Here is a 27863-nt window from a genome sequence, read left to right as displayed (position 1 = left end):
ATCCCATTCAATAATCACAAAACACACGTAGAGTATGAGATTCAAACTTCCAAGGTATATTCAAGTTATGTTATGCCAAAGTTCCCTTTTAATGGGGAGACTAGTTCCTCCAATTGTCCTGTTTTGTTATTCTGCCTTAGGTTATAACTGTCCCCTCTTAATGTTTGAGATAAAGGTTTTATAGACATTCCTTAATGTTTGACAAGATAAAGGTTTATCCATTTCAGATGTCATTAGAATATCAGTAATGTCATTGTTCTTGTTATTCCATAAAAAGCTTGCTGCCCCAATGGGCTAGACTCTTTGAGATGATAGTCTCGTCTAGCCCTGGGATCCACATGGATGCGTTGGTTCCAGTATTTCTCTCCATTTAATAAATTATTGAATCGGTCTCTAATCTCTGTCTTGCTTAGTTTCTTTGGCATTACAGTTATATAAAAACAATTAAAAAACACTCTTTAAGGAATTAAAAGATTACTTAAAAAATTGGAAAGATATCCATGCCAATAGTAGACTGTATCAACATAATAATAGCGAGATTACTTCATTAAAGTTGCAAATTCATTTAAGTAACAATGAAACTACCAAGAAAGCTTTTGGAAAAGCTAGACAGCATAATAACCAAAATCATTTAGATAAAAATTCTAGAATGTCAAAGAGAAAAATTTAAAAGTAGGACTAAAGGAAGAAATAATACTTCTAGACTTCATATAATTTAATGAAGCTATAATCATCAAATAAGTGAATTCTTGTTTAAAAATGTAGAAAATCTAGTAGAACAGGCTAGATAAGAATGAATCTGCAACAATTCTGTTTGATAATACAATATTTGATAAACCTAGGAACATACATTACTTGTTAGAAGATTCCGTGTTTGACAATAACTGCTGAGGAAATTAAAATCAGTTTGGCAGAAATTAGATTTAAACAGTCATTTTATACAAAATGCTATAATATGCTCTAAAATGATTTATAACCTCAGCAGAAAAAGTCATGTCACAAAAATATATAAGAGAATATAATTAGATACTTTTCACAGAGAAGGGTAAGGCAGAAATTTCTTGACTACATAGGAGATCAAATTGCTCACAAAATCAGTATAGCTAACAGAAGAAAAAATTAATTGGAAGAAACATTTGCATCACATATCTCTGAAAAGGTCTTATATACTAGATATATAAGGAAGTTACTCAAAGAAAAAAGACCAAGAGGCATTCCTTAATGGATGAGTGATCATGTCATGAAGAATTCTCTTAAGAAAGATTGCAGCCTATTAAATGTGTGAAACATTTGTCCAAACCACTGACAACCAGGGGATTGGAAATCAAAACAACTCTGAGACTTCATCTCATACCCAGCATATATGCTAAAATGACAACGGATGAAACTACTCAGTGTTGGAGTGGATATGAAAAGACAGTCACACTGATACACTTTTGGAGGAATTATGAATTAGATCAAGTCTTCTGGAAAGCAATTTGTAATTGTACAAAGAAAGTAATTAGAATGTCTATACCTTTTGACTCTGAGAACTCTAGGAGGTCTGAAAAAGAAAGGGATCAATGGTCATGCCTTGAAGCACTTTTGTGATAGCAAACAATTAGTAACAAAGTAGGTACCTTTTGATTACCGAATAGCTAATAAAATTGTAATACATGATATGTACTATAACTTTACAATATCACAAGGACTACATAAGAAGAATAGAGGGAAATGTGGTAAGATTGACATGCATTTATACAGAGTAGAGTAAGTAAAATTTAGCAACAGTATGCAAAATGACCACAATGATATAGTCAGAATAAAACAGATAAACTAAAAGTTGTATAATTATGATGACAAAACTACATCTGGAAAATGTTGAAAAAATTGTACCTTCCTACCTTCAAAACAAGGGTCAGGTATATAGGTGTGGGGTGTTGAATATATTATCAGACATAATTGATATTTTGATTGACTTTGTTGAACTTTTTCTTTTTAAAAGTATTTTTGTTTTAAAGGATGGCTAACTGAATTGTGGATTACCAAGGGCACATTCAAAAATAAAGGTCATTTAAAAAATTCAATGAAATATTTGAAAATAAACAGAAATTATATTCAGGTTTTTTTTTTCAAAAAGAAGCAATTTTCAAAATCTTAGATTAATCCTAAAACCACATTAGCTTTTTTGAGCATTAATTGCCTTACATTGAGTTTATGGTCAACTGAAATTTCTAGGTATGTCTCATGTTAATTTCTACCAAGCCATTTTGCCTCTACCCTATACTTGTGCAGTTAATTTTTTGAATGGACTGAAGGATGATATGTTTATCCTAGTTACTGTAAGAAAAGGTCTCCATTTTGAAAAGGTTCATGTAATGAATGTGTGCCAAATGGGACACTTTGGTGCAATTCCTTTAAACTCCTGTGCCTCTCCATTTACAAGTTTGTTTCCTTATGAAGTCTCTCTCCACATTTTTAAAAAGGTAGTTTAGGGAATGTTCTAAAATATCAATAAAATTGTCCAAAATATCTAGTTGGTTTGCTCCCCACTCCAACCTGATTTAGGGGAAACCCATTCTAGCTTTGGATTGTTTTCACCTTTCTCATTCTTAAACCATGCACTTCTAGCTTTGCATATAAATCATATTTAATTATTATATATGCTAATAACACTACCAAGTAGGATAAATACACACATAGTCTTTAAAACAAGTTATGGTAGGCTTTAATAATAATTGTAGATGGGAATTTAAGTAAACATTCTCCTTCCCTCTCCCTCCCTACACCATTCCAAGAAGAAAACAAAAAGACAGGTTGGATGGAAGCTTCCCCAAGCTGGACTCTAGGGAAATAGGAGAAAGGAAAAGTTTAGCTGTGGAGTGGATGTTTCCATCATTGGTATAGCTGCTGATTCTCAGTCAGCTTTTTTGATTTTGGGGGGCTAGGCTATATCTCACTTTCATTTTCTCCTTTGCTTTCACCATTCCTTGCTTTTGGCCATCTGAGCCCATGCAGTGCCCTAAATTCTTAGCCAGGCTAGGAAAGAAAAGCCTAAAGCTGAACATGGTGACAGTTCTTCCCTGTACAAAGGTTTAGGCATCTTCTCTTTAAAAAGGATTTCGAATGAAATCAAAAGCTCCCAGAGACTTTCAAAGCCCCTTCCTAATTTCCTAGGTGACTTTAGTTTCTCTCATTTATGGGATGTCCATTTTAACCTGAAGTTCTCTAGTGTCTCAATGACATTGTCTTTGGAAAAATAGTTATATTAAATTTAAATTGCTTGGTTTTGGCTTAGTGTTACAGCTTGTCAATATGATTCTGAATTTTGATTCTTTCATGTAATGAATTATATACTCTGTGTCATTTGAAACTTTGATAAACCTTGATTTTATAATAGTCCCCTGTTCTAGAAACTACAGTGACTCATTGACTATCAATCCAGTCCATAATGCTCTTTCTGGCCTCAATGGTCTCCCATAGCTAGCCCCACCCTACATATCTAACATTATTTCCTCTAACTCTTTAGAAAATACAATAATAGAGGAGAACTACTTTTGGGAGTCATGATAGATTAAAAGTGAATTGTAACTCTCCCATGTTCACTTCTAGGCAACTATAAAATAACACCCCAAGACAGTTCCTGAAACAACAGAATCAGCAGAGATAGGGGAAAACAATATTTTAGCCCAGAAAACTTGGAAACTCAGCAGGTGGAGTCTGTCTCATTCAGATAAAGAGAGATCCAGGACAGAAGTGAGTGCAAGGGATAATGTTGTAAAAAAAAATTACCCAGGCATGGGTTCTGTCAATAAAAAGTTATAATTATAAAAAAAAAGAAAAAAATTAAAAGTGTACAGTGATATTTTCCTCCAAATAATAACAGCTAACAAAAAAGATATATATCCAGGACAGGAAGGTTCCCATTGAATTGTCAACAAGCCCCACCTCAGCAAACCAGCAGGAGATCCTGAACCCCTGTATGGTAGAGCTGGGGAACACCAATACTAGGACCTCATATGTGCCTTCACATAACTAGGGGAGGCAGTGGACTCCAGCTCCAGGAACCATCATGTGTTTCAGTGTAGCCCCAGGGAAACAGGTCTTTCCACATGCTGTGATATCAATCTGGTCAAACAGATATCCTCCAAAAGCCAGACCACCATGTATTTCAGTGTAGCCCTGGGTAATTTGGCATCTTTTTTAGGTCAGACTACCATGTGCTTCACTGTACCCTGAGAAACACCAAATCACCTCACCAGGTCTTAGAACATACCACATACTACCACTAAGACCCTGGCTCAGCCCCAGGCAAGCCACCAGACTCTTACAGTCTTCAGGAGTACCAGCCACCACAGCTTACCCCCTGGTGCAGCACCAGATACAAAGGGCCACTGTGGGCCTCAGGGCTGCAGATAAATAGCCAGTGTCTGTAGCCACTGGCACAAGGAATCTGGGACAGTACTTCCACCCTGAGAGCAGAGCTCAAACTTAAAAGAAAAGAAAAAGACCAAAAAAAGATAAGCAAAAAACAATAAAAAAGGATTCTGATCATAGAAAGCTATTATGATGACCGGGAAGATACAAACTCAGAAGAGGACAACAATACCTATGGGCCAAAACCCAAAGAAAAATGGGACGTGGTTTCAAGTCTCAAAAGAACTCATGGAAGAGTTCCAAAAAAGGAGCTGAAAATAATATGAAAAAGGAAGAAGAAAAATTGAAAAAAGAAATGAAAATGGTGTAAGAAAAATATGATAAAGGAGCCAATCACTTAGAAAACTGCTTAAAAAATAAAATTGGCTAAATGGAAAAGAAAGAAAAACACTACCGTAAAAGTCAGAATTGTGCAAGTTAAAGCTAATGATTGTATGAGACACTAAAAATTAATTAAATAAATTCAAAAGAGTGAAAAAAAGGAAGAAAACTTGAAATAGCTTATGGAAAAAATAACTGACCTGGATAATAGATCTAGGAGAAGCAATATCAGAATCATTGGACTACCTGAAAGCCATAATAAAAAAGAAGACTTGTGCAGCATCTTTCAAAAAAGTATCAAGGAAAACTGCCCTGATGTCCTAGAATCAGAGGGCAAAATAGGTATTGCAAGAATCCACCAATTATCTCAGGAAAGTGATCTCATAATAAAAACTCCAATGAACGTGATAGCCAAATTTCAGAACTATTAGGTCAAGAAAAAAATTACTGTAAGTTGCATGAACGAAACAATTCAAATATCAAATAGTCACAATCAGAAATATACAGAAATATCTGGCACCTGCAGCTTTGAAGCATTGGAGTTCATGGAATTTGATATTCCGGAAAGCAAAGGAGCTAAGATTACAATTAAGAATCCCTCACCTGGCAAAATTAAGCATAATACATCAAGGGAAAATAAATTCATTCAGCCAAATAGAATAATTTCAAGCTTTCATAAATAGAAGAGCAAAACTAACTCAAAAATTTGACCTCCATTATCAAGCCCTAAGAGAGACATAAAGAAGTGAAAACGGAAAAAGAAACATAAGGGATTCAGTAGAGCTAAACTAATTACATTCCTACATGGGAAGATAATACTTGCATTTCTTAAAAATAGTATTGCTAATAGTACAGCTAGAAGGGAATGTATGTAGACAAAGGGGCTAAGTATAAGGTGAATTTGAGGGAGTGAAATAAAAAAAAAATCAAGGGATGAGACATAGGAATACACTAGGTGCAGAAGGGAGGGAGAGCTAGATTAGTGACGGTTATTTAACATGAAGAGGAGTGAAAGACCTGTTACAGTGGAGAGGAATATGGGATGATTGATGATGGGACTTGCTTAAACTTTACTCTCATCAGTTTTCGCTAAAAGAGGGAATACTATACACAATCAGTTGAATACAGAAATCTCTTGCCTGACAGAGAAGTAGGGGAGAAGATTAAGTAAAGGATGAGACTGATACTGATAGAAGAGAGGATAAATCAGGGAAGATGCTAGGCAGAAGTAAAACACTGGTGGGAAGGGAAAGGGTGAAAGAAGACAGCAGACAAATAAGAGTATTGGAATGGAGGGAAATATATAAGTAGCAAAAGAGGAACTCTTCTATAAAATGGAAGTAAATAGCAGACTAGATAAAAAAAAACCATAATTCTACAATATATTTTAAAAAGAAACACACTTGAAGCAGAGAGACACACAGAGAGGAAAGGTAAAAGGATGGAGCAGACTCCATTATGCTTCAGCTGAAGTAAAATAAAAAAGCAGGAGTAGCAAGCTTGATCTCAGCAAGATAAAAGCAAAAATAGATCTAGTTCAAAGAGTTGAGGAAAACTATAACTTGCTAAATGGTGCCATAAGCAATGAAGCAATCAATATTAAACATAAATTCTCCAAGTGATATAGCATCCAAATTCTTAAAGGACAAGTTAAATGAATTACAAGAAGAAATAGACAGCAACACTATACTAGTGGGAGACCTCAACTGTCCCCTCTCAGAACTTGATAATTCCAATCACAAAACAAGCAGGAAAGAAACTAAGGAGGTAAATAGAATATTAGAATAATTATATATGACAGACCTTTGAAGAAAACTGAATGGGAACAAAGAAATATATGTTTTTCTCAGCTGCACATGGCACTTACACAAAAATTGGCCATGTATTAGGACATAAAAACCTCAAAATCAAATTTAGAAAGTCAAACATACCAAATCTATTTTCATATCATAATGCGATAAAATTACATTGAACAAAGGGCAATGGAAAGAGATTAAAAGTTAATTGAGAACTAAATCAAATCCTAAAGAATAAATAGAAATGATCAATAATTTCATTAAAGATAATGACTACAATGAGAGAACATAACAAAATTCCTGGTGGTTTCTCCTAAGCAGTACTTGGGGGAAAATTTGTTTCTCTAAATTTTTATATCAACAAAATGGGGAAAAAAACAGATCACTGAATGGGACATGCAATTAGAAAAAAACTTGAGAAAGAACAAATTAAAAATCCCCAGTTGAGCACAAAATTGGAAATCCTGAAAATGAAAGGTGAGATTAATAAGATTGATCAAAACGAACAAACAAAAAACAACTGTTGGGGTTATAAATCTGAGAGTTGGTTTTATGAGGGGGGAAAGATAAACCATTAGTTAATCTGATTAAAAAAGAAAGAAGGAAACAAAAATGAAAAGGTTGAAATCACTATCAATGAAGAAAATGTTAGAGCAATCATTAGGAAATATTTTGCCCAGTTATATGTCAATAAATCTAACAATTAGGGTGAAATTGATGAATATTTATGACAATATAAATCACTTAGATTAACAGATCAGGAAATAGCCTAAATAAACCTATCCTAGGACAAGAAAGAATGCCCTAGGAAAAAATCTGCAGGGTCATATGGGTTCACAAGTAAATTCTACCAAACATTTAAAGAAAAATTAATTCCAATATTATATAAACTATTTCAAAAGATTGTCAAAGAAGGAATCCTACCACACTCCTTTTATGATACAAATATGATGCTGATACTTAACTCAGGAAGAAGTAAAACAGAAAAAGAAAATTATAGACCAATTTTCCTAATGAATATTGATAGAAAATTTTTGAACAAAATAATAGCAAGGCAATTACAGTAATATACATAAGGATTATACACTATGACCAGGTGGGATTTATACCAGGATTGCAGAGTTGGTTCAAAATTAGGAAACTATCAACATAATTGACTATGTTAATCACAAAACCAAAAGAAATCATATGATTATTTAAATAGATGCAGAAAAAGCTTTTGACAAAATGAAACATTCATTATGTTTAAAAACATTAGAAAGCATATAAATAAATGAAGCTAGCCTTAAATGATAAATAACACCTACCTAAAACCATCAGCAAGAATTATCCATAATAGAGATAAGCTAGAAGCCTTCCCCATAAGTTCAGAGGTGAAGCAAGAATGCCCATTATCACCACTGTTATTCAACATATTACTAGAAGTGTTAGTTTCAGCAATAAAAGAAGAAAAAGAAAGTGAAGGAGTTAGAATAGGCAATGAGGGAAAACAAAGCTATCGCTACTTGCAATGATGTGAGTATATATTTAGAGAACTTTAGAGCTTCAACTAAAAAAAATTACTTGTAGTAATTATCAACTTTAGCAAAGTCATAGGATATAAGATAAAACCACATGAATCATAATCATCACAGTAAGAAGAGATAGAAAAGGAAATTCCATTTAAAATAACTGTAAATAATATATTGTATCTAGGATATAGTGCGACCTATTTAACATGCATAGGACTGCTTGCCATCTAGGGGAGGAGGTAGAGGGAGAAAGGGGAAAAATTGGAACAGAAGGGAGTGCAAGGGATAATGTTGTAAAAAATTACCCTGGCATGGGTTCTGTTAATAAAAAGTTATAATAAATTTAAAAAAATAAAATAAAACAACTGTGAATAATACAAAATATTTGGGAGTCTACTTAGACAAATCCAGGAATTATATGAACACAATTGCAAAATACTTTTTACACACATGAAGTCAGACTTAAACAATTGGAAAAATATCTGTTGCTCAGGGGTAGGCCAAGTCAACATAATAAAAATGATGATTTTGCCTAAACTAATTTGCGTATTCAGTGCCATACCAAACAAACTTATCAAATAATTATCTTGTTGCTGGAAAAAATAACAACAAAATTCACCTGAAAGAACAAAAGGGCAAGAATATCAAGGAAATTAATGAAAAAAATACATAGGAAGGTGGCCTAATAATACCCAATGTCAAAGTACTTCATAAATCAGTAATCATCAGAACTTTCTGGTCCTGGGCAAGAACTAGAGGGGTAGATCAGTGGAACAGATTTGGTACATAAGACATAGTAGTCAGTGATCATAGTAACTTAGTGTTTGTTAAACCCAAAGATCCCAGCTTTTGGGATACGAACTTACTATTTAACAAAAACTGCTGGGAAAACTGGAAAACAAAAGAACACCAACATCTCCCACTGTGTATCAAGATAAGGTCACAATGGGTCCATAATATAAAGGGTAATACTATAATCAAGTTAAAAGAGCAATAAATGTTGTCTACCTGTGTGACATGTATGAGGAAGGAAAGAATTGATCACCAAACAAGAGATAGAGAGTATTACAAAATGCAAACTAGATAGATTTGATATATTAAATTAAGAAGCATTTGTTACAAACAAAAGCTATACAACAAAGATTAGATGAAAAACAGAAAGTTTCATTGAAGATCCATTGTCTTCCCTGAAAGATTATGCTTACTCTTGCTGGATAGTTAATACTTGGTTATAACCTGAGGTCCTTTGCCTTCCAGAATATGGTATTCCAGGTCCTCCAGTCCTTTATTTCAGAAGCTGCCAGATTCTGGGTAATCCTGACTGTTGCTCCTTAGTATTGGAATCACTTTTGTCTGATACCTTGCAGTATTTCTTCCTTGAGATTGTATTTCTAGAGTTTTGCAACAATGTTCCTTGGGTTTTTTGGTGAGATCTCTTTCTGAAGGTGATCAGTGGATTCTTTCAATGATTTATTTCCCCCTGTTTCTAGAATATTGGGACAGTTTTCCTTGATGATCTCTTGAAGAATGCTATCCAGGTTCTTTTTTTGTCCATGACTTTCAAGTAGACCATTAATTTTTAAACAATCTCTTCTGGATTTATTTTCCAGGTTGGCTGTTTTTCCAATGAAGTAGTTTACATTTTCTTCCATTTTTCATTCTTTTTAGTTTGTTTGACTTATTCTTGAAGTCTCATGGAGTCATCACATTTCATTTGCCCTGTTCTAGTTTTCAATGTGTGATTTTCTCAGGTTAGCTTTTGTAACTCTTTTTCCATTTGATAAATTCTACTCTTCAAGATGTTGTTTTCTTCAGTGGATTTTTTTTTGCATTTGGCCAATTTTTTTTTAAAGAATTCCCTTTTCTTTTCTAAGGTGTCGACTCTTTCTTGCATGTCTTTCATTTCTTTTCTCATTTTTTTCTCTTACCTGTCTTATTTGCCTTTTAAAGTCTTTTATGAGCACTTCTAAGAAGCATCTTTGGACTTTCAACCAATTCATATCATTCTTTGTGATTTTCTTTGTGGACATTTTGTCCTCATGTGAGTTGGTGTTTTGGTTTTTCCCTAAGGTTTCTGTTGTCTTTTCTGTTTCTTGCTCATTTTCTTTTCTTTTCTTTTGGTATTTCCTCTTTTTTATTTTTATGGTTGAACTCTACTTCTGGGGTAAAAGAAGTACTGTCTCAAGTTTCCTGTGCTGATCTGAGCCTTGGCTTTGATCACAGGGGCCCCTTATATTTGCAGGGGTAACTTTACCTGATCTTTCCAGTAAACAGCCTGGTTTTCCAGAATTTGCCTTCTGAGCTGGGACTGAAGGTTTCAGTTGCTGATCTGCTAGGATTAAGACCCTCTCACTGGCTTTCCCAGTCTCCATCTGGCCTGGGCTGAACACCCTTTTCATTCCAGTGAGACTAACATTTCTTGAAGTTTTTCAGTCTTTCTTTAACTAGAGAGAGATTTCATTCCATCAGACTCTATTCAGAGGTTTGGTTTCATGTAGTTTTTCTAGGGAAACTAAGACTTTGCAGCTTCTTGGCTTCAGGAGAAAGCTGGGATACATTTTTATAGCAAGTGTCTCTGATTTCTCAAATATATAGAAAACTGAACCAAATTTATTAGAATACAATCCATTCCTTGATTAAGAAATGGTCAGAGGATATGAACAGACAATTTTCAGATGACAAAATCAAATATATCTATAGGAATATGAAAAAGTGCTCTAAATCACTTCTAATTAGAGAAATATAAATTAAAATGACTTTGAGATACCACCTCACATCTATCAGAGTGGTTAATATGACAAAAAAGGAAAGTGATAAATACTGGAGCAGAAGTGTAAAATTGGGACACTAACGTGCTATTGGAGTTGAAAATTGATCAAACATTTTGGAGAGCAATTCAGAACTATGCCCAAAGGGCCACCAAATAGTACATATTACCTCTGATCTAATAACACCACTACTAGATCTGAATCCCCCCAAAATCATTAAAAAATGGAAGAGTACTTACATGTTGGAAAAATATTAAAAGCAGCCTTTTTTCAATGGGCAAATATTCCAATAGGAAATTGAGGGTATGCCCATCAATTAGAAAATGACTGAACAAACTGTGGTATATAAATATAATGGAATATTTTTGTGTAACGAGAAATGATGAACTGGCAGATTTCAGAAAAATCTGGAAAGCCTTCTGTGAACTGAAACAAAATGAAATGAGCAGATCATCTATGGATCACTTAGTTCTCAGCAATATAACGGCCCAAGGCAAATACAAAGGACTCACAAAAGAAAATATTATCCATGTCCAAAATAAAGAACTGATGGACTTTGAGTGCAGATTGAAGCATATTTTTTCACTTTATTTGTTCTCATGTTTTCCCCCTTTGATCTGTTTCTTCTTTTATAACTGTGACTAATAGAGAAATTTATCTCACATGATAGCTCATGTATAAACTCTAGCAAATTGCCTATCATCTTCAGAAGAGAGTAGCTGGGGTAAGGGAAAGAGAACAATTTGAAACTCAAAATCTCGTAAAACTGAATGCTAAAAATTTTCTTGACATGTTACTGGGGGAAAATAAAATACGATTTAAAAAGAAAATATAATAATAAACAATGACTAACAAATATATAGTTCTTTAAGGTTAAAAAACATTTTATGTACATTATCACAATTATTCCTTTCAACAACTTTGTGATGTAGTCCATTGCTCTTTCCAGACTGGTATTCCCAGTCCTGCCTTCATCCTTCATTCTTACTCCTCTTTCACCTATATTTATTGTGAACTTTTTAGAAGAAGTCATTAAAATATTATTGTTCTATAAGAAACGATCATCAAGATGATTTTAGAGAGGCCTGGGGAAACTTACATGAATGGATACTAAGTGAAATGAGTACAACCAGGAGATCATTGTAGATGGCAACAACCAGATTATATGATGATCAGTTCTTATGGACCTGGTTCTCTTCAACAGTGAGAGGATTCAGATCAGTTTCAATAATTTTGTGATGAAGAGAACCATGTATACCCAGAGAGAGGACTGTGGGAACTGAGTGTGAACCACAACATAATATTTTCTCTCTTTCTGTTGTTTGCTTGTGTTTTGTTTTCTTTCTGTTTTTTTTTCCCTTCTTGATCCGATTTTTCTTGTACAGCAAGATAACTGTATAAATATAGATACATATATTGGATCTAACATATATTTTAACATACTTAATATGTATTAGATTATCTGCCACATAGGGGAGAGGTGAGAGGGAAGGAGGAGAAAATATGGAACACAAGGGTCAGTGTTGAAAAAGTACCCATGCATGTTTTGTAAATAAAAAGCTTTAATAAAAAAGAAGATGTCCTTAAAGTGGTGGGGTAGAGTTTCAGACACTAATACATACTAGTGAATCTTAGAAAGACCATATCATCACAGAATCAAGTTTTATAGAAAAATTGACTTACATGTAAGGAGCAATACGAAGCTCTGCCATAAGACTTACCATGTATAGTGAAGGGGTAGGACCAACATTAGTGAAGACTTAGAGGCATAATTTTCTGTGACCCCTACAGTTTGTAGGCATGCTTTGCCCAAGCTCTGGAGGCTTGCCAGAAATAATATTTGTAACGTGCTTGGCAAACTTTGAAGCACTACATAAATGCTAGTGTTGATGATGATAATGAAGAAGAAAATGTTGATTATTTGAAACTAACCCTCTCTATCAGTAATTCACATGGTCAAAAGACATCAATGTAAGTTAGCTTTATTATATGATTATTTTTAATGCAACAACCAACCCTCCTCAACTTAAAAGTCTTAGCTGATTTTACCTGATCCACCCCCATTACTCACTATGCAGCCTATCATTTTGACCCAAACGTTTTTGATATCCAATGTGTTCTTGACTGCAGCTGATTTGCTTTTTAATTGGTGCTCAAAATCTATTATGTACTCCCTGTTCTTGTCTCATAATAATGTCACCTGACATCTATAGAATACTTTTAAGATTGTGAAGATCCTTCATCCATACTGTCTTATTTGAGCCTCACAACAGCCTAGTAAGGTTTGTAATACAAGTGTTATTCATTCCCATTTACAAATAAAATTCAAATGCAGGTCCTTCTTTTTGGTAAGTCTAGAGTCTTTTGCACATCATGCTGTGTGCACACTCTTTCCATCCTTGAAGTCTGATCCATTGCTTCGATGATTTTCAGATCTTCTAGTCCACCATGATTTCTGATTTTGTATTACACATCTATTTAACACTGTATGATTTAATACTCATGACATTTCCGCTGGTTCACAAATAGTCGTTTTGGCTTCCAAATTAACATGTAAGCATCTTGTGGACATAGACTATGTCTTTATTTCTTTTTAAAAAGTTTCCCACAGCTCCAATTACATTGTCAGTCAATAGGCACTCAATTTGAAAGAGGATTTCCTCAGGTATATCTAAACTCTTTAGTCTGTCTTTTTGGTGTCCAAAGACACGCATGTATAAAATTTCTGGAAGGCCTTGAGGCTTCAGGTCACTGTCAGTAGAATACAATAACTGGTCTGCCTGAGAATCGAATCCTTGACCTTGGCCTCGTTAGCACTGTGGTCAAACAACTGAATCTGCCACTTAGAGCCAGTGTTGTATCTCCCGTGGAGTATATACTTTTTTTTTACTGTCATATTAATTGGTAAGCAGTACCTTGGATTTAACAATGTAAGGAAAAGTGGTTTTCATTTGCATACCTAAGTATTTTTGAAGCTCTTCTGAAGCAATCTATTATCACTGATGAAACATAAGTGTCGGGCCTTTCCTTGTTAATTCAGATGAAGGACCTATTTTGGCTATAAGTTGGGGTGATCAGATAAGCACATGGCAAGCCATACCCTGTAAAATCAGCAACCTAGACCTTCTATCCCCACGGTTTACAGGCCTACAGATTGGTGCAGAAATGAATATATTTATATGGCAAATCCATGTTTGAACTTTATAGAAATGAAGAGATCTGCATTCACCTCCAAATTCAAAGGTCAGAGATTGACACCAGTTATTTGAGACAGGAATTTGACTAAAAAGGAGACAGAAGAAACTAATTATGATTAGCAATCATCTAATGTCATCCAGAAAATTAAAATTGATAGAGCTCTGGTCTTTAAACTTGGTAAGTGTTAATTTAAGGGAATGTCTTTGAGTCACTCTGCTTTGTGCTTCATATTCAAAGTTCCACATGTATTTGGTCATAGTTTAGTTTTCAGTTGAATCTAGTTAAAGCGGACTTGGAAACATAATTATTTTTAGTCCTCTGGCATCAAAATTGACTCAAGTCTGAACAGGGAAAGCCCAGCATTATTTCATGGTCTGAAAATCTACTTCTAGCCCCCACATTGCTAAAACGTGTTTCCTGTTGACTTGTTTTCTGCTTGGTAAGGAATTAAAACCTTGCACCATGCTGGGAAAATACCCAGTTTATCTAGTGTCATTCTTGCCCAGCTTCAACACAAGGGTTAATGTGGTTGGGTTGACATTACTGCTGGCTAAAATTCTCCACTTCTCCTCCCTCCGCATGCACTTTTTTTGCGCATTGTGCATCAGTGCATAAGTGTTGTGGCATTTAAAAAAAATGCTTCCCATTAACGGTTCTTTAGTTGCTCTCACTATGCTATATTCTCCTTGCTATCTTTTCCCTACAGATGCTCTCTGTGCATAGTGTTCCCTTTGAAGTCAGGCAGCCAGAAATCTTCTGGGGTGAGTCTAGCAAGCAAATTGCAATGAGTACAAGTTTGAACAGGCAGTTTTGCTTACGGTGTATGTGCTCATCTCTAAGCTGTCTGGTCTCTTTGCTCCCTGGCTCCCTATGCCCAGCTTTCACCATCACTAATAAAATCCAACTTCCATATATTGCACTACTAACTTAGAACAACTTTGCATAAGCTCACTTATGTTTGGAATTTAGTAAGCGTAACCATGAGCAAGATTAAGAGGCTTTGTTCCTCTCAGATGCGACTAGACACGGGTCTTTTCTCAAGTCACATTTAGCATTGAGAAAAGTACATAGTGAAGATGCTGAAACACGATGCCCCCGCCCAAAAGTTCTTCCTAGAGCATCACTGTCTCTCTTACTTTACTTCTCTATGACTCAGTTCTCACATCTGTGAAATGGGGATAATACTTAGCCTCTATTGCAGGGTTGGTGATAGGAAAGCACATCATAAAATTGTTAGCTATAATAGAAGTAGAAGCACTTAGCATTAACAATAAACACTTACTAAGCATGTACTGGGTGAAGAGCCTTATAATTAATATATGCTAGTATTCTTTGAATGATTAGATAAGCTGCAATCCTTTCCTCAGAAAGCTAACAATACAATGGAGATAAGTATGACACCAATCCAGATAACTATCCTATGTAATATTACATATTAAGCACATCAGGAAGGTCTAAAGCCAAATGATATTTCACGTAGGGTGGGGGGGAAGATCCTTTTTGACTTTGGTGGCACGGAAGGCTCCTTGTGGAATGTGGCATTTAAATTGGACTTTAAAGGAGGAGTTGAAATTCAATAGGAAATGAGGAGGAAGGAGGCAATTCAAGCATAGGGAAATGTGAGAAAAAAACATGAAGGCCATATGGGAGTGGGAAAGGGAGAGAAAGTCTAGTTTTGCAGGAACAAAGAGTATGTGGAAGTGGTTAGTTTGAGAAAAGTGTGGAAAACCAGGTTGCCACCGAGGATAAAGGACCTTGAATACCAGATAGACAAGCATGAACTAAACTCATTAGGTAAAAGAGAGCTACTGTCTGTTTGTTTTTGCTAAAGCATTTGGGGTTAAGTGACTTGCCCAGGGTCACACAGTTAGTAAGTGTGAAGCATCTGAGGCCAGATTTGACCTCAGGTCCTCCTGATTTCAAAGCCATTGCTCTCTCCACTGTGCCATCTAGCTGTCCTTTATCTGTGTATTTTTTAAAGTCAGTGCAGTAGCATGGTTCTATGTATGTACTAGAAAGATGATCTGGGCAGCCATATAAAAGATAGATTGATTGGGACAAGTAGATGGATGAGAGAGCAACAATAGCCGAGGCAGACAGTAATGCTGTATTGTAGCAGTAGAAATGGACTGGAGAAGATGGATGTAAGACATGTTGAGAAAGTATAATTGATGGACCTGGCTAAGTGATTGGAGAAGGGAGAAGGTTTGAATGTAATCCCAAGGTGGGTTCTGAATGTGGGAGATAGGATGGATGATGGTGCCCTTTAAAGAAATGGTAGAGTCAAAAAGGAAGAATGCAAGTAGGGGAAGATTCGTGAACCCAGTTTGGGTCACATGGAGCTCATTTTGTGGCATCCTGGTGAGGATATGTTGTGGATGATGTGTAAGTTCAGTCTTGGAAACATAAATGTGGGAGTCTCCTATACAGAAGTGGCCATTGAAACCATGAGTGGAAATGTGCTTTGCAAGGGAACAACTAATTAAAAGATTAAAAAGGGGCACCATGGAGATATCATGGGGCAAAAAACTGCATCAGTGAGTTGGAAATATAAGGAGACACCACTGAGGGAGAAGAAAGGAGGTTAAAGAATTTAGGAAGAGAATGAGGAAAGTATAGTGTATTGAATGTCAAAGAAAAGATAATATTTTTGAAGAAAGACTGGTAAGTAGCAACCGAAGATAAGATTGGGGAGGAAAGCATATTAAATTTCAAAGGGTGCCAAATTTTCAATTAGAGTATGTAAGTTCCGAATCCAACCATTTTGGAGAGTAGTTTGGATCTATGCTCAAAAAGTTATCAAACTGTGCATACCCTTTGATCCAGCAGTGTTACTACTGGGATTATATCCCAAAGAGATTATAAAGAAGGGAAAGGGACCTGTATGTGCACGAATGTTTGTGGCAGCCCTTTTTGTAGTGGCTAGAAACTGGAAACTGAATGGATGTCCATCAGTTGGAGAATGGCTGAATAAATTGTGGTATATGAAAATTATGGAATATTACTGTTCTGTAAGAAATGACCAACAGGATGATTTCAGAAAGGCCTGGAGAGACTTACACGAACTGATGCTGAGTGAAATGAGCAGGACCAGGAGATCATTATATACTTCAACAACAATACTAGATGATGACCAGTTCTGATGGATCAGGCCATCCTCAGCAACGATATCAACCAAATCATTTCTAATGGAGCAGTAATGAACTGAACTAGCTATACCCAGAAAAAGAACTCTGGGAGATGACTAAAAACCATTACATTGAATTCCCAATCCCTATTTATTCACACCTGCATTTTTGATTTCCTTCACAAGCTAATTGTACAATAATTCAGAGTCTGATTCTTTTTGTACAGCAAAATAATGTTTTGGTCATGTAAAAAAAAAAAAAAGTATGTAAGTTCCTACACAAGGTGACTATCGCTATCTTTCTATCTTCAATTCAGGGTCTCCATTCTCTATCTGTAAAATGAAGGACTTAAACCAGATTACCTCTAGGATACCTTTTGGCTTTAAAATCTAGGAAACTATGATTAATTTTACTCATTTCAGCCATTGCTTTAGTCTGTCAATATCAGTTTTGGATTCTGATTCTCTTCTAGACTCAGCTCAGCTTTGTGGCATTGACAAATGACAAAGGGATTCCATCTTTGTCTTCAATTTACTCTTCTATAAAACCTGGATAACAATATCTTTTGGCATAAGAATCAAGTGAGATAAATTGAATTAAATAAACATTTATTCAATACCTATTTCATTTAGAGTACTTTAGGCTAGGGCAATTTTGGGTGTGATGTAACTTTTAAATAGGAAACATTGTGTTAGAAACAACATTATACATAAGTGCTAAGAACTATATACTTGCTTGGCAGTTATTTACATTTAATTGATTTTCAATGCATAAAGTAACATGATATTTTTTCAGTCCTTCCCTTCAAGTCCCACTCCTCCATTTATCCTTATTTCTTATTTCCCCCTCAAGTGATCATAGTTCCAGTGTAATTCTTTTCTTTGGTTCTGATTTTTTTTTTCATTTTGCAAAGATCCATCTAGATTTATTTGTATTTCTTTATAATCGTGCATCCTAACATCATTATGGCATTTCATTTGATAGATGTAACACAATTTAATCATTCCTATATTGATGGGTATGTATGGTACTTCTAGCTTTACTATTATGAACATCTTCTTTCCCCCTTATTTTTGGAGGAGAAAAAAAGTAAACTTATTCATTGCTAGTAGAATTGCAGACTTGTTGTTTGTGAAAGAATGCTGACAGTATGAAGTAAAAGTTGCAAAAATTATTATAAATTTTGACCTTATAAATCGGTTATCAGGAACATTATCTTTCACCATAGTATTTCTAGTCAACTCTGTACTTTAGAGAAAACAACTATCATTGACAGAATCTAAATTTAAATTATAATAGCTATTGCAGGCTTAAGCTATAGGTCATGATCTGTATCTTCTGTCTTAGCAATTCAAAATATATAATGGTCTGTTGGTAATATAATACAGAATTTTCCCATAGAATAGAAGATAAGGTACTGATAATGATCAGAAATATATGTATTGTTTTGTTTTTTGTTTGTTTTGTTTTGGCTGAGGCAATTGGGGTTAAGTAACTTGCCCAGGGTCTCCCAGCTAGGAGGTGTTAAGTGTCTGAGGTCAGATTTGAACTCGGATCCTCCTGACTTCAGGGCTGGTGCTCTATTCACTGCACCACCTAGCTGCCCACGAAATATATGTATTGTGATCATTGTTTAATATTTATTTCCCACATGTCTGAGACAGACTGTACATTAAGTATCTAGGTCAATTGGTACCTGATAAATTAGACTAAAAGAAAAGTAAAATTAAGAAATCTGATGAGAAAAATTCAGACAAGTTCTCTAATGTAATTTTCTATTCAGGGCTTATCATTGTTTTACTGCCTTCTGTACTCTTCCACCTCCCCTCTCTCTTTTGCTGGTGGCCTTGCCCACTGCCATGGTTCACATCTTGTTTCATTTCCAGTGGAATGAAGTTCATTCAGCTCTCTTAGCTTCTGGTGATGTTTGAGTCATATTACTAATGATCTATGTGACCTTGGACTGTGCTTCTCCTCTGTGTTTCATACTCCTTTCCTGAAAACTATGAGAAATGGACTAGATCAGAGCTTATTAATCTTTGTGCATGTGGCCTTTGGCAGTCTGGCAAAGCCCATGGACCCCTTCTCACAGTTATGTTTTTAAACTCATAAAAGAAAATGCATAAGGTGACAAAGAAAAAATGAAATTTTTGAAATAGTTATCAAAATATTTTGAAATGCACAGTTGAAAGACACAAGTTTAAATATATATAATCATTAAAAAGCTATTGAAATACAGTTATCGGAATACTTTATTACAGTATGTTTCTCAAAGTCTTTCTGTGAAGATGGTTGGTTGTTGTCCTTTGTCCCAAAGAGCACCAAAATGACATCATTATGTTAGCGTGAGTTACAGTGTGTCTGACTATGGCCTATCAGACTGATATGAGCTTGGAATGCTCTGCCACAAATAGTCCCTATGAATGTTTGGCATAGGCTTTGTAACTTTATGCATTTTGTGTTTCTTCTGAGGTAATTCAATTCTGCTTTGTTTAGAGGGCACAGCCCCTTCTGTGATGAGGGTGCACCATGCTGGGCCATCTTGGACCAGGTCTCCCATGTCGTACAATCGATTCTAAAGTTCTTAAGGAATTCTTTGAGAGTATCCTTGTAACACTTTTTCTGAACACCTTGTGAGGGCTTGCCCTGTGTGAGTTCTCCATAAAATAATCTTTTTGGCAAGCCTACATTTAGTATTTGAACAATGTGGCCAACCCAACAGTGTTGTGTTCTTCACTGTAGAGCTGGAATGCTTGGCTGTTTAGCTCGAGAAAGGACCTCAGTGTTTGGTATCTTATACTGCCCGGTGAGCTTCAGTCTTCCTAAAACAATTCACGTGGAAGCGATTGCGCTTCCTGGTGTGGCATTGGTATACTGGCCATCTTTCACAGGTACCCAATGATGAGTTCAGCACAACAGCTCTGTAGACCTTCAGTTTGGTGGTCAGTCTGCTACCTCCCCTCTCCCACACTTTCCTTTGCAGCCTCCCTAACACTGAGCTAGCTCTGGCAATGTGTGTGTTGACCTCATTGTCACTATGGACATCCCTAAAGAATATATTGCCGTGGTAAGTGAACTTATTCACAGCATTCAGAACTTCACCATTTGACTTACTTGGCAGTATGCTTTCCAGGGAAGTACACATTGATAATGAGGTTGACCCACTCAGTTTAATCAGAACTAGCTCCATGAAGAACCCCCAGACTAGGTGACATCTCATAGTCTCCTTCAGCTCTAAAATCTTTTTCTTGTATTCTTTCATTTCAGCTAGAGGTCCCAGTGGACAAACAGAATTCAAGATGGTTTTTTAGGAAATAAACCAGGCTTAGACACCAGAGACCTTACTTCTCCACAGAACACTTAAATCAGATTTGGCCTCCTTCCCCCACTCCTTATTGCTAAAGCAGATGTAGTGGTCAGGAGATTTGAATTCAAAATCAGTTCTTCTATTTGCTGCCTGAGTGATGTTGTTCAAGTTAATTCCCCCTTTTATGTCACCTTGATCATTTAAAAATATAGGTGTTAAAGATCATCTTTAAAGTCTCTTCTGGTTCCACATCCTGTGATCTTGTAATCCTTTGAGTTCTCTAGATGTTAAAAAGCCCATGTCTGTTAGGTGGGTCCTAATCTTCAGTGAAGGAACCATTCTTATTCCTCTGTATTGCCTGATGACCAGTCTTCTAAACAGAGAACAAGTCAGTATATTAAGCACTGACCACAAGTTCAAAGGGTATATTAACATGTGCATTCCACCTATGTAGCATGCTTCCATTAGCTCAGAAGAATTTTGTCACTATCTATTTGGACCAGTGACACAGGTACTAGCATCTTGTCTGTAAGCATTTGCTTATCTTGCATGTCTGAACCATGAAATACCTTGGCCAAGCCTTCAGGTAGTTACAGTAATGTACATATCGACTATGTGCACACAAGGCCGGCTCCTTACCTCTGAAAATATAGTGGCAGGGTTTTTTTTTTTGGAATAAGCTAAGGGTCCAGAATTCCAAAGTCAACTCCTCATGAATTTAAGCATTCATTATGCACAAGCCATAGATTTTTTTACCACTCAGGTCTTCGGTGATCACCACCTCAGGAGTTTTGAGCTATTCATTTTGAAGAGCAAGCCGTTAACAATATCATAGTAGTGTGGGAAGGTGAGGTTTTTTTGGCATGTAATGGGATAGCACAAACTTCTATACTCTATACTGGACCTAGCTGTTGGTATAAAAAGGATCAATAGCAGGCCCAAAGCCAGAGACCCCAGAAAGCCTAATGATCTATTCCCTCAGTTGGTTAAAGAATTTCTATAGCCATGTTCCAGTGGTATTTATTGATTTAAGATTAAAAACCAGCTGAATATCCCCTCCCCTATTTCATCCTAATGAGCCTGACTCAAAATATTTAAGTTTTGGGCATTATTTTTATTTCATTTTTGTCTGGTATGGTGACGGACTTAGTTAGCCACAGATCACCTCTTAGAAAGCATTTGCTATTTAATGGTGTAGAAAACTGACAGAGGAGCCTGTTCACCTCTCCCTTTTCCACAAAGCCCTTGCAAACCCACCATTCAAGAGGACAGCCTTTTCCATACGGGAGGCCTTGATACTTGTATCTGATGGCAAGACAACCTTCTCCAGATAAGTTTGAGGCTTAGTTGGAGATTTAAGATTATACTGTGAATTCAATCAGTCTTAATTCTTCAGTGTCTTTGAGGGCTTCCCAGTACAGTTCATCAAACATTTAATGAATGCCTTCTATGTTCCTGGCATTGCCTTTAAGGGACTTATATTCTACTACTGGGGAGGGAGAACATGTATTCAAATAAATAAGTTCAAAGTATATTTGATTCGAAATAGAGTAGTTTCAAGAAAGAGGGAACATAGAGCCCTGAAGGAATTAGGAAGGGCCTTGTAGAGGGGGTATCCTGTCAGTCATCTTTCTTGATCCAATCCTTCCCCAGAGCAGGGCTGGGTCCCAGACATTGGGGACTTTTCCCAGGTTGCTCAGGGGGTTCGACAGACTGATGCACCAGAGTCATATGCAGGACCCTTTATAGAGAAGAACTGAGCCATTCTTTCCTTTGAAGTTGCCCTTGAGGGCAGGGGCAACAGATGCTTAATAAATGTTGTCCAGTCAGGCCCAATCACCATCACTGGTACTCTGATGCTCCTGTTTCTGCTCTGTGGTTTGCACGGAAACCAGTGTGAAAAGTAGTAGGGACTTGGGTTGTGAAATGGGGTTCCATTTCACGGAAACTTATGGGGTTTCCAAGCTTCTGAGCTTTATAAACTGGAATTTCTCCAGTGTTTCCTCTTCTCTTCTTATGACACTTTTACATTTTCTAGTGATTGATTTCTTATTCTCAGCTTAGATTTCCTGAACAATGCTCAAAGTACATGTTTAGATGCATTCATTTTTTATGGCTTGCTCTGTAGTGATCTTAATAACACTACATTTATAGAGCACTTTTCCTTCAAAAACACTTAAACCACTTAACAAGGAACTATTTAACATCCTCCCAACAGCCTTGGAAGAGAAACATATGATATATAACCAGGCTCAGCTACTTCAGCCTCAAAAAAGCACTTCCCTTTGAGCAACTTTTATTGGAAACCATATTTGAGAAGCTATCAGCAGAGCTTTCTAGATGTATTTACAGCCATTTACACACTGTCTTAGGACAATCCACATGCCTCCCATGGGAGATTCTTATTTTCAATATGCTTTAGGGTCTCATTTCCACTGAAAATCATAGGTTCGTACATTTCGAGCTGAAAGAGACCTTGGGTGTAATAAGTCTAACCCCTCATTTTACAGGTAAGGAAACTAAGTTTAGAGAGTTGAGTCACTTGGTCAGGGTCACATAGCTAAGAAGTGTTTGAGGACGGATTTGAACCCTGACTTTTGCGATGCTGAATCCAACATTTAGTCCTCTACCTGGTACTGCCTATACCCTTTCTGTAAGCTAATGATGCCAAAGGAAGATGTCGTGAACTGGAGGGGACCATATCTGGACCCAAGTTATCTTCTTTTCCCTGACACCATAACATTGGTTTTACACAGTCTAAGCAGGAGTGTATATAAATAAGGCTTTCAGCTCTAATGTACTGGGTTCTACTAGAAGAAAGAGGCAGCTAGATGGCACTGCAGTCAAGAAGACCTGAATTCAAATCTGCTTTCACATACTTAGTAGCTGTGTGACCTTGGGCAAGTTATTTCACCCTGTTGCCTCAGTTTTCTCATCCATTAAATTAGGTGGAAAAGGAAGTGGCAAACCGCCCGAGTATTTTTGCCAAGAAAATCCAAAGTGGGGTGACAGTCAGACACAACTGAAGTTTGTTTGAACAATAAGAACAGAATGGCCCTAAAGTAGTGAGGCTTATTCTGAATTTAGTTTCCAAGTGTTTAAATACTGAAATCTTTAAAGCATTGTCATCCTCATTTAAATATGCACAATAACTTCTCAAAGAGCCATGGTGCATTTAAGGATAAAATGATAAAAATTAATTTCAGTACATAATCCAAATATCTATCATTCTGGCCCACCTGTGTGGCCTGCCGGTGAGCTTTAGCAAAATTATATTTTAACCTAATTATCTAGCACACAGAAGAGAGTAGGCCAGCAGGACAGAGCCACCTGAAATTTCTGGCTGTGTAGCCCAACCCTGAGCAATATTTTGGTCCACCTTGCTCTGTAAAAATCTTCTTTTCCATGAAGTTGCTAAGGTGGAATCCGAGAGCAGCCGTGAAGAATAGAAACTTCATGTCGGCGGTGAGTTAGACCCTATCTGCCTCCACTGCAGCTGGTTAGCAAGAGTAAAAATCGGTCTCTTAAATATCATTATTATGGTCAGGAGCAAATGTGCTCGATGATTTGGGCTGTGCTTGAAACGGAGGCCTAAGCTGTCAGCATGGAGACCAGCACGCAGGCACTTAATAGCTATTTGTTGAATGGAATCATGCTCTTTCTTATGAATAAGCTTTATTGAATTGTTTTTGATGACTTTTGTTTTACTTCTGCAAATTTATATTTATGAGTAAATAATTGGCTAGCCATAAACTGCATTATTTTATGCATGGAATAATCCACGAGTCCCATACTTGAACAACAAATGAAGGATCCTCACATACAGAGTTCTCAAATGTCTTAGTGAAGTTTTAAGCTATGAAATCCGAAAATATTAAAATTTTTAAATGGCGCTAAGACTTTTGTTCCAACTAGTACAAATTCTATGTATTTACAAAACATCTGTCTATGGACTTGATAGTTCCTCCTTGAATATCAACTTAGCAACCTCACCCCAAGTCTCACTTTAGACATTTGAGATATGGATTATTCTGTTGTTTTTACACTTTCAACTCATGCTGTTAATGAATCTGAAAGCCTAAGTTGCTCTTGGGCCGATGTTCCCATTTTTGTTTTGGCAATAGCCGATAAGCTGCCACGTGGGCAGAATGTCATCAAAGAAACAAGATGCCTTTTGAATGGGGACAATCCACCACGTGCTTTATTAAAGAGCTTCTTTGCTCAGGATAGCTATGCAAATCTACCTATTATGATTCCTCCACAGTGAAAACTGAGTGCTTTATAATAGATAACACGCAGTTATTTCTGAAAGGAACATAAGAGTGGGTTCTATCTCCAAGGCCTAGTTGGACCAGGCATAGTTCTCACCTCCTGTCATATACATACATATATACACATATGTACACATACATATGTGTATATATGTTTGTGTATGTGTATATAGATATATATATACATATGTATATGTATACACAGAGAGAGAGAGAGAGAGAAAGAAGGAGAGGGAGAGGAGGAGGAGAGAGAGACTAGAAAAGACTGCTGCTGTGGCTACCAGAAAGGTATATGTGTGCAGGGGAGTAGGGAGAGGCATGGAGCTGAGATCCTTCTGTTCCCTTATGTACCAGACGAATGAGGAAAAGAGCCTTGTTCTCAGTTATCCAACAAGGAAGAGAAAGGATTAGGAGAGAGAGAGAGAGAGAAAGAGAGAGAGAGAGAAGAAATACAATTGAGGAGGAAAATTGAGTTTCAAAGGCCCTTTTCCTACTACTTGGCAACTATGTGGCATTGTAGATAGAGTGCTAGATAGAGAGTCAGAAAGTTTTGAGTTTGAATCCAGCCTTAGATAATCCTTAGCTGTGTGACCCAGGGCAAGTTATTGAATCCCTTTGTGCCTCAGTTTCCTCATCCATCAAATAGGGATAATAACAGCATCTACCTCTCAGATTTGTTTTGGGGCAATTGCACCTACCCAAACTGACTACTCAGGAGTCACTCCAAATGATGTACAGAAAGAATTTATTAGAATCTTGAGAAGCGGACCATCCTAGCCTGTGGGCCCGAAAGGACAGCAAAGATACCCACAGGAGGAGAGTCATTCGCTTGAAGATGCTTACAACTTTTATACATTTCAGACAAAGAACCCCCAAAATCCCACCCTCTATTGATTGTGATTGGTCACATAAACCTTTATCTCCCTATTTGGTCTGTGGTATGCAGTGAAAAGGGTGACGTACAGCTTCGGCCACTTAATTCCTTCTTTGGACAATGGAATGCAGTCCAGGTCTCATCTAAAATCACGTGACTGGGGTCTATAGGCCTGAGCTACTTTAGTGAACAGTCTCTGATCAATATGTGCTTAATCTGTAAGTTCTTCACCTTTCCACACAGGTTTGATTTAAGGATAAAATGAGTTGATATTTGTAAAATGTTTTGCAAACATTAAAGTATTATATAATGCCCAGCATTCATAATCTTCATCACTTCTCTTCTTGATGGCTACATCATACGTTCCGTATTCTAATCTGAGGGACATTTCTTAAGGTTTATGTGTGGGCCCTTTAAGGAACACATCAGTTTGGGATCAAGGGAGCCTGTCCTGGTAGTCGACAGAAAGTTGCCCGCACATACCTCACAGGTTGGATGAGATTATTAACGTTGCTGTTCAGTCACATCCAAATCTTTGAGACCCGTTTGGGGTTTTCTTGATGGAGATACTGGGGTGGTTTGCCGTTACCTTCACCAGCTCACCCGGCTAGTGAGTGTCTCAGGCTAGATTCGAATTCAAGACAAGTCTTCCCCATTCCAGGTCTAGTACTCTATCCACAGCAGCGTCACCTGGCTGCCATGGATAATGATTGACATTGCTGCATTTCTCAAATTTGGTGCTTCTTGATTCTATAGTGCTGTCACTTGGCTTGCATGCGACTCTAAATTTCCTAAAACCTGTGGATTTGGCTGAAGATGAGTAGGAGAAGGGGGTGATTAGATCTCCACATTCCAAACAGCTAAAAGGGAACATAATATTGCTAAGAATTTCCAAGAATGCATAATAAAATTTTCTTTTCATATAGAAAAAACTCATCTCATATTAGGTTAAGATTTATCCAGAAAAAGGCTTCCTCATTGGTATTGCCATTTTGTTTTGTTTCTTAATTAACAGATAATATTCAATGATAACGTGTATAATAAATCCACTGGGAGTAAAGCACCTTCTTTTGAAAGTCCTCGGAATAGACTGGGGACTCGGACTCAGGTTTAGCATGAGCACAGTTTTGTTTTATTTTGTTTTTAGAAACAGTCAGCACCAGGGCCAGGTGTAAGAGCAAGCTAGAAGACTAAGAACTCAACCAACATTGCAGTTCAGTTAAATTTAGTGAACATTTCTTAAATACTTGCTCTGTAGCCAGGGCTGTACCAGTGAGGCACTGGAGATACAGAGAGAGAACTGAAGCATTCATTCCCTACCCTTAAGGAGTTTACATTCGAACGAGGCAAACAATATGAACAAATACACATGCTGTGTGTGTTATGCACATATACATAGATATGTATGACCCACATGCACACATACTATATTTAATTGATTTGGGAAGAGGAAGGCATTAGCAGCAGGAAAGGGGAGGACTGAGACAGACCTCGTTTAGGAAGGGACACTTCAACCGTGCTTTGGGAATGAAGCGAGGGATCCTACGAGGCAGCTGTGTGGTCAGGGCCATATTGGATTGGATATTTCAGGAGCTGGGAGGACTCAATCCAATGCCAGTAGAATTAATTAAGCTATCTGCTTTAAAGCCATTTGGATTGTCTATAAAGTGAAACCAGATGAGTCGCAAAGGAGGGGGCTGATGGTTCACTGTTTAGGTCTCTGGACGAACAACTTCTGTTACGTGTGTGTATTGCCTTGTCTATTTCCCAGTGTACCATCAGGCAGGAAAGCAGCCGTAAGTAAGAGCTTGGCTGTGTAGGGTGCCTGCGTGACCCACACAGGTGTCGGCAGTTTTTTCCATCTCTACTTGGCAAGAGATCATTGTTCTGAGAAGGACTGAGTTGGTGATAAGGATACCTTTTAATGATGATTCCCCATATTTGTTCAAAGGCTCCTCTCCATTACCCTATGGCTTCTTAGCATTTTTTCTCAGAAGAAGCTCATTGATGACATCTTCAAAAGACTTGAACATGACATGTACAGTACCAAACTAGTGGCACAGTTAGATTCAGCATTCTTTATAAAGTCCTGGGTTCAAATCCTATCTCTGTATGACTCTTATGTAAGTCACATAATGTCTTTGTGCCTCAGCTTCCTCATCTGTAAAAGGAGAGGGCTGGCCTTCTGTGACCCCTTCTGCCTCTAAATCTCTGATCCTAGCCTGAACAAAAGATCATCTGATAACTCTTCGCTTGTATTTGCTATAGCCGAG

Source organism: Sarcophilus harrisii, chromosome X (assembly GCF_902635505.1).
Source record: "Sarcophilus harrisii chromosome X, mSarHar1.11, whole genome shotgun sequence".
Lineage (NCBI taxonomy): Eukaryota > Metazoa > Chordata > Mammalia > Dasyuromorphia > Dasyuridae > Sarcophilus > Sarcophilus harrisii.
The sequence above is the reverse complement of the archived record's forward strand: the minus strand, read 5'-3'. Positions refer to the sequence as shown.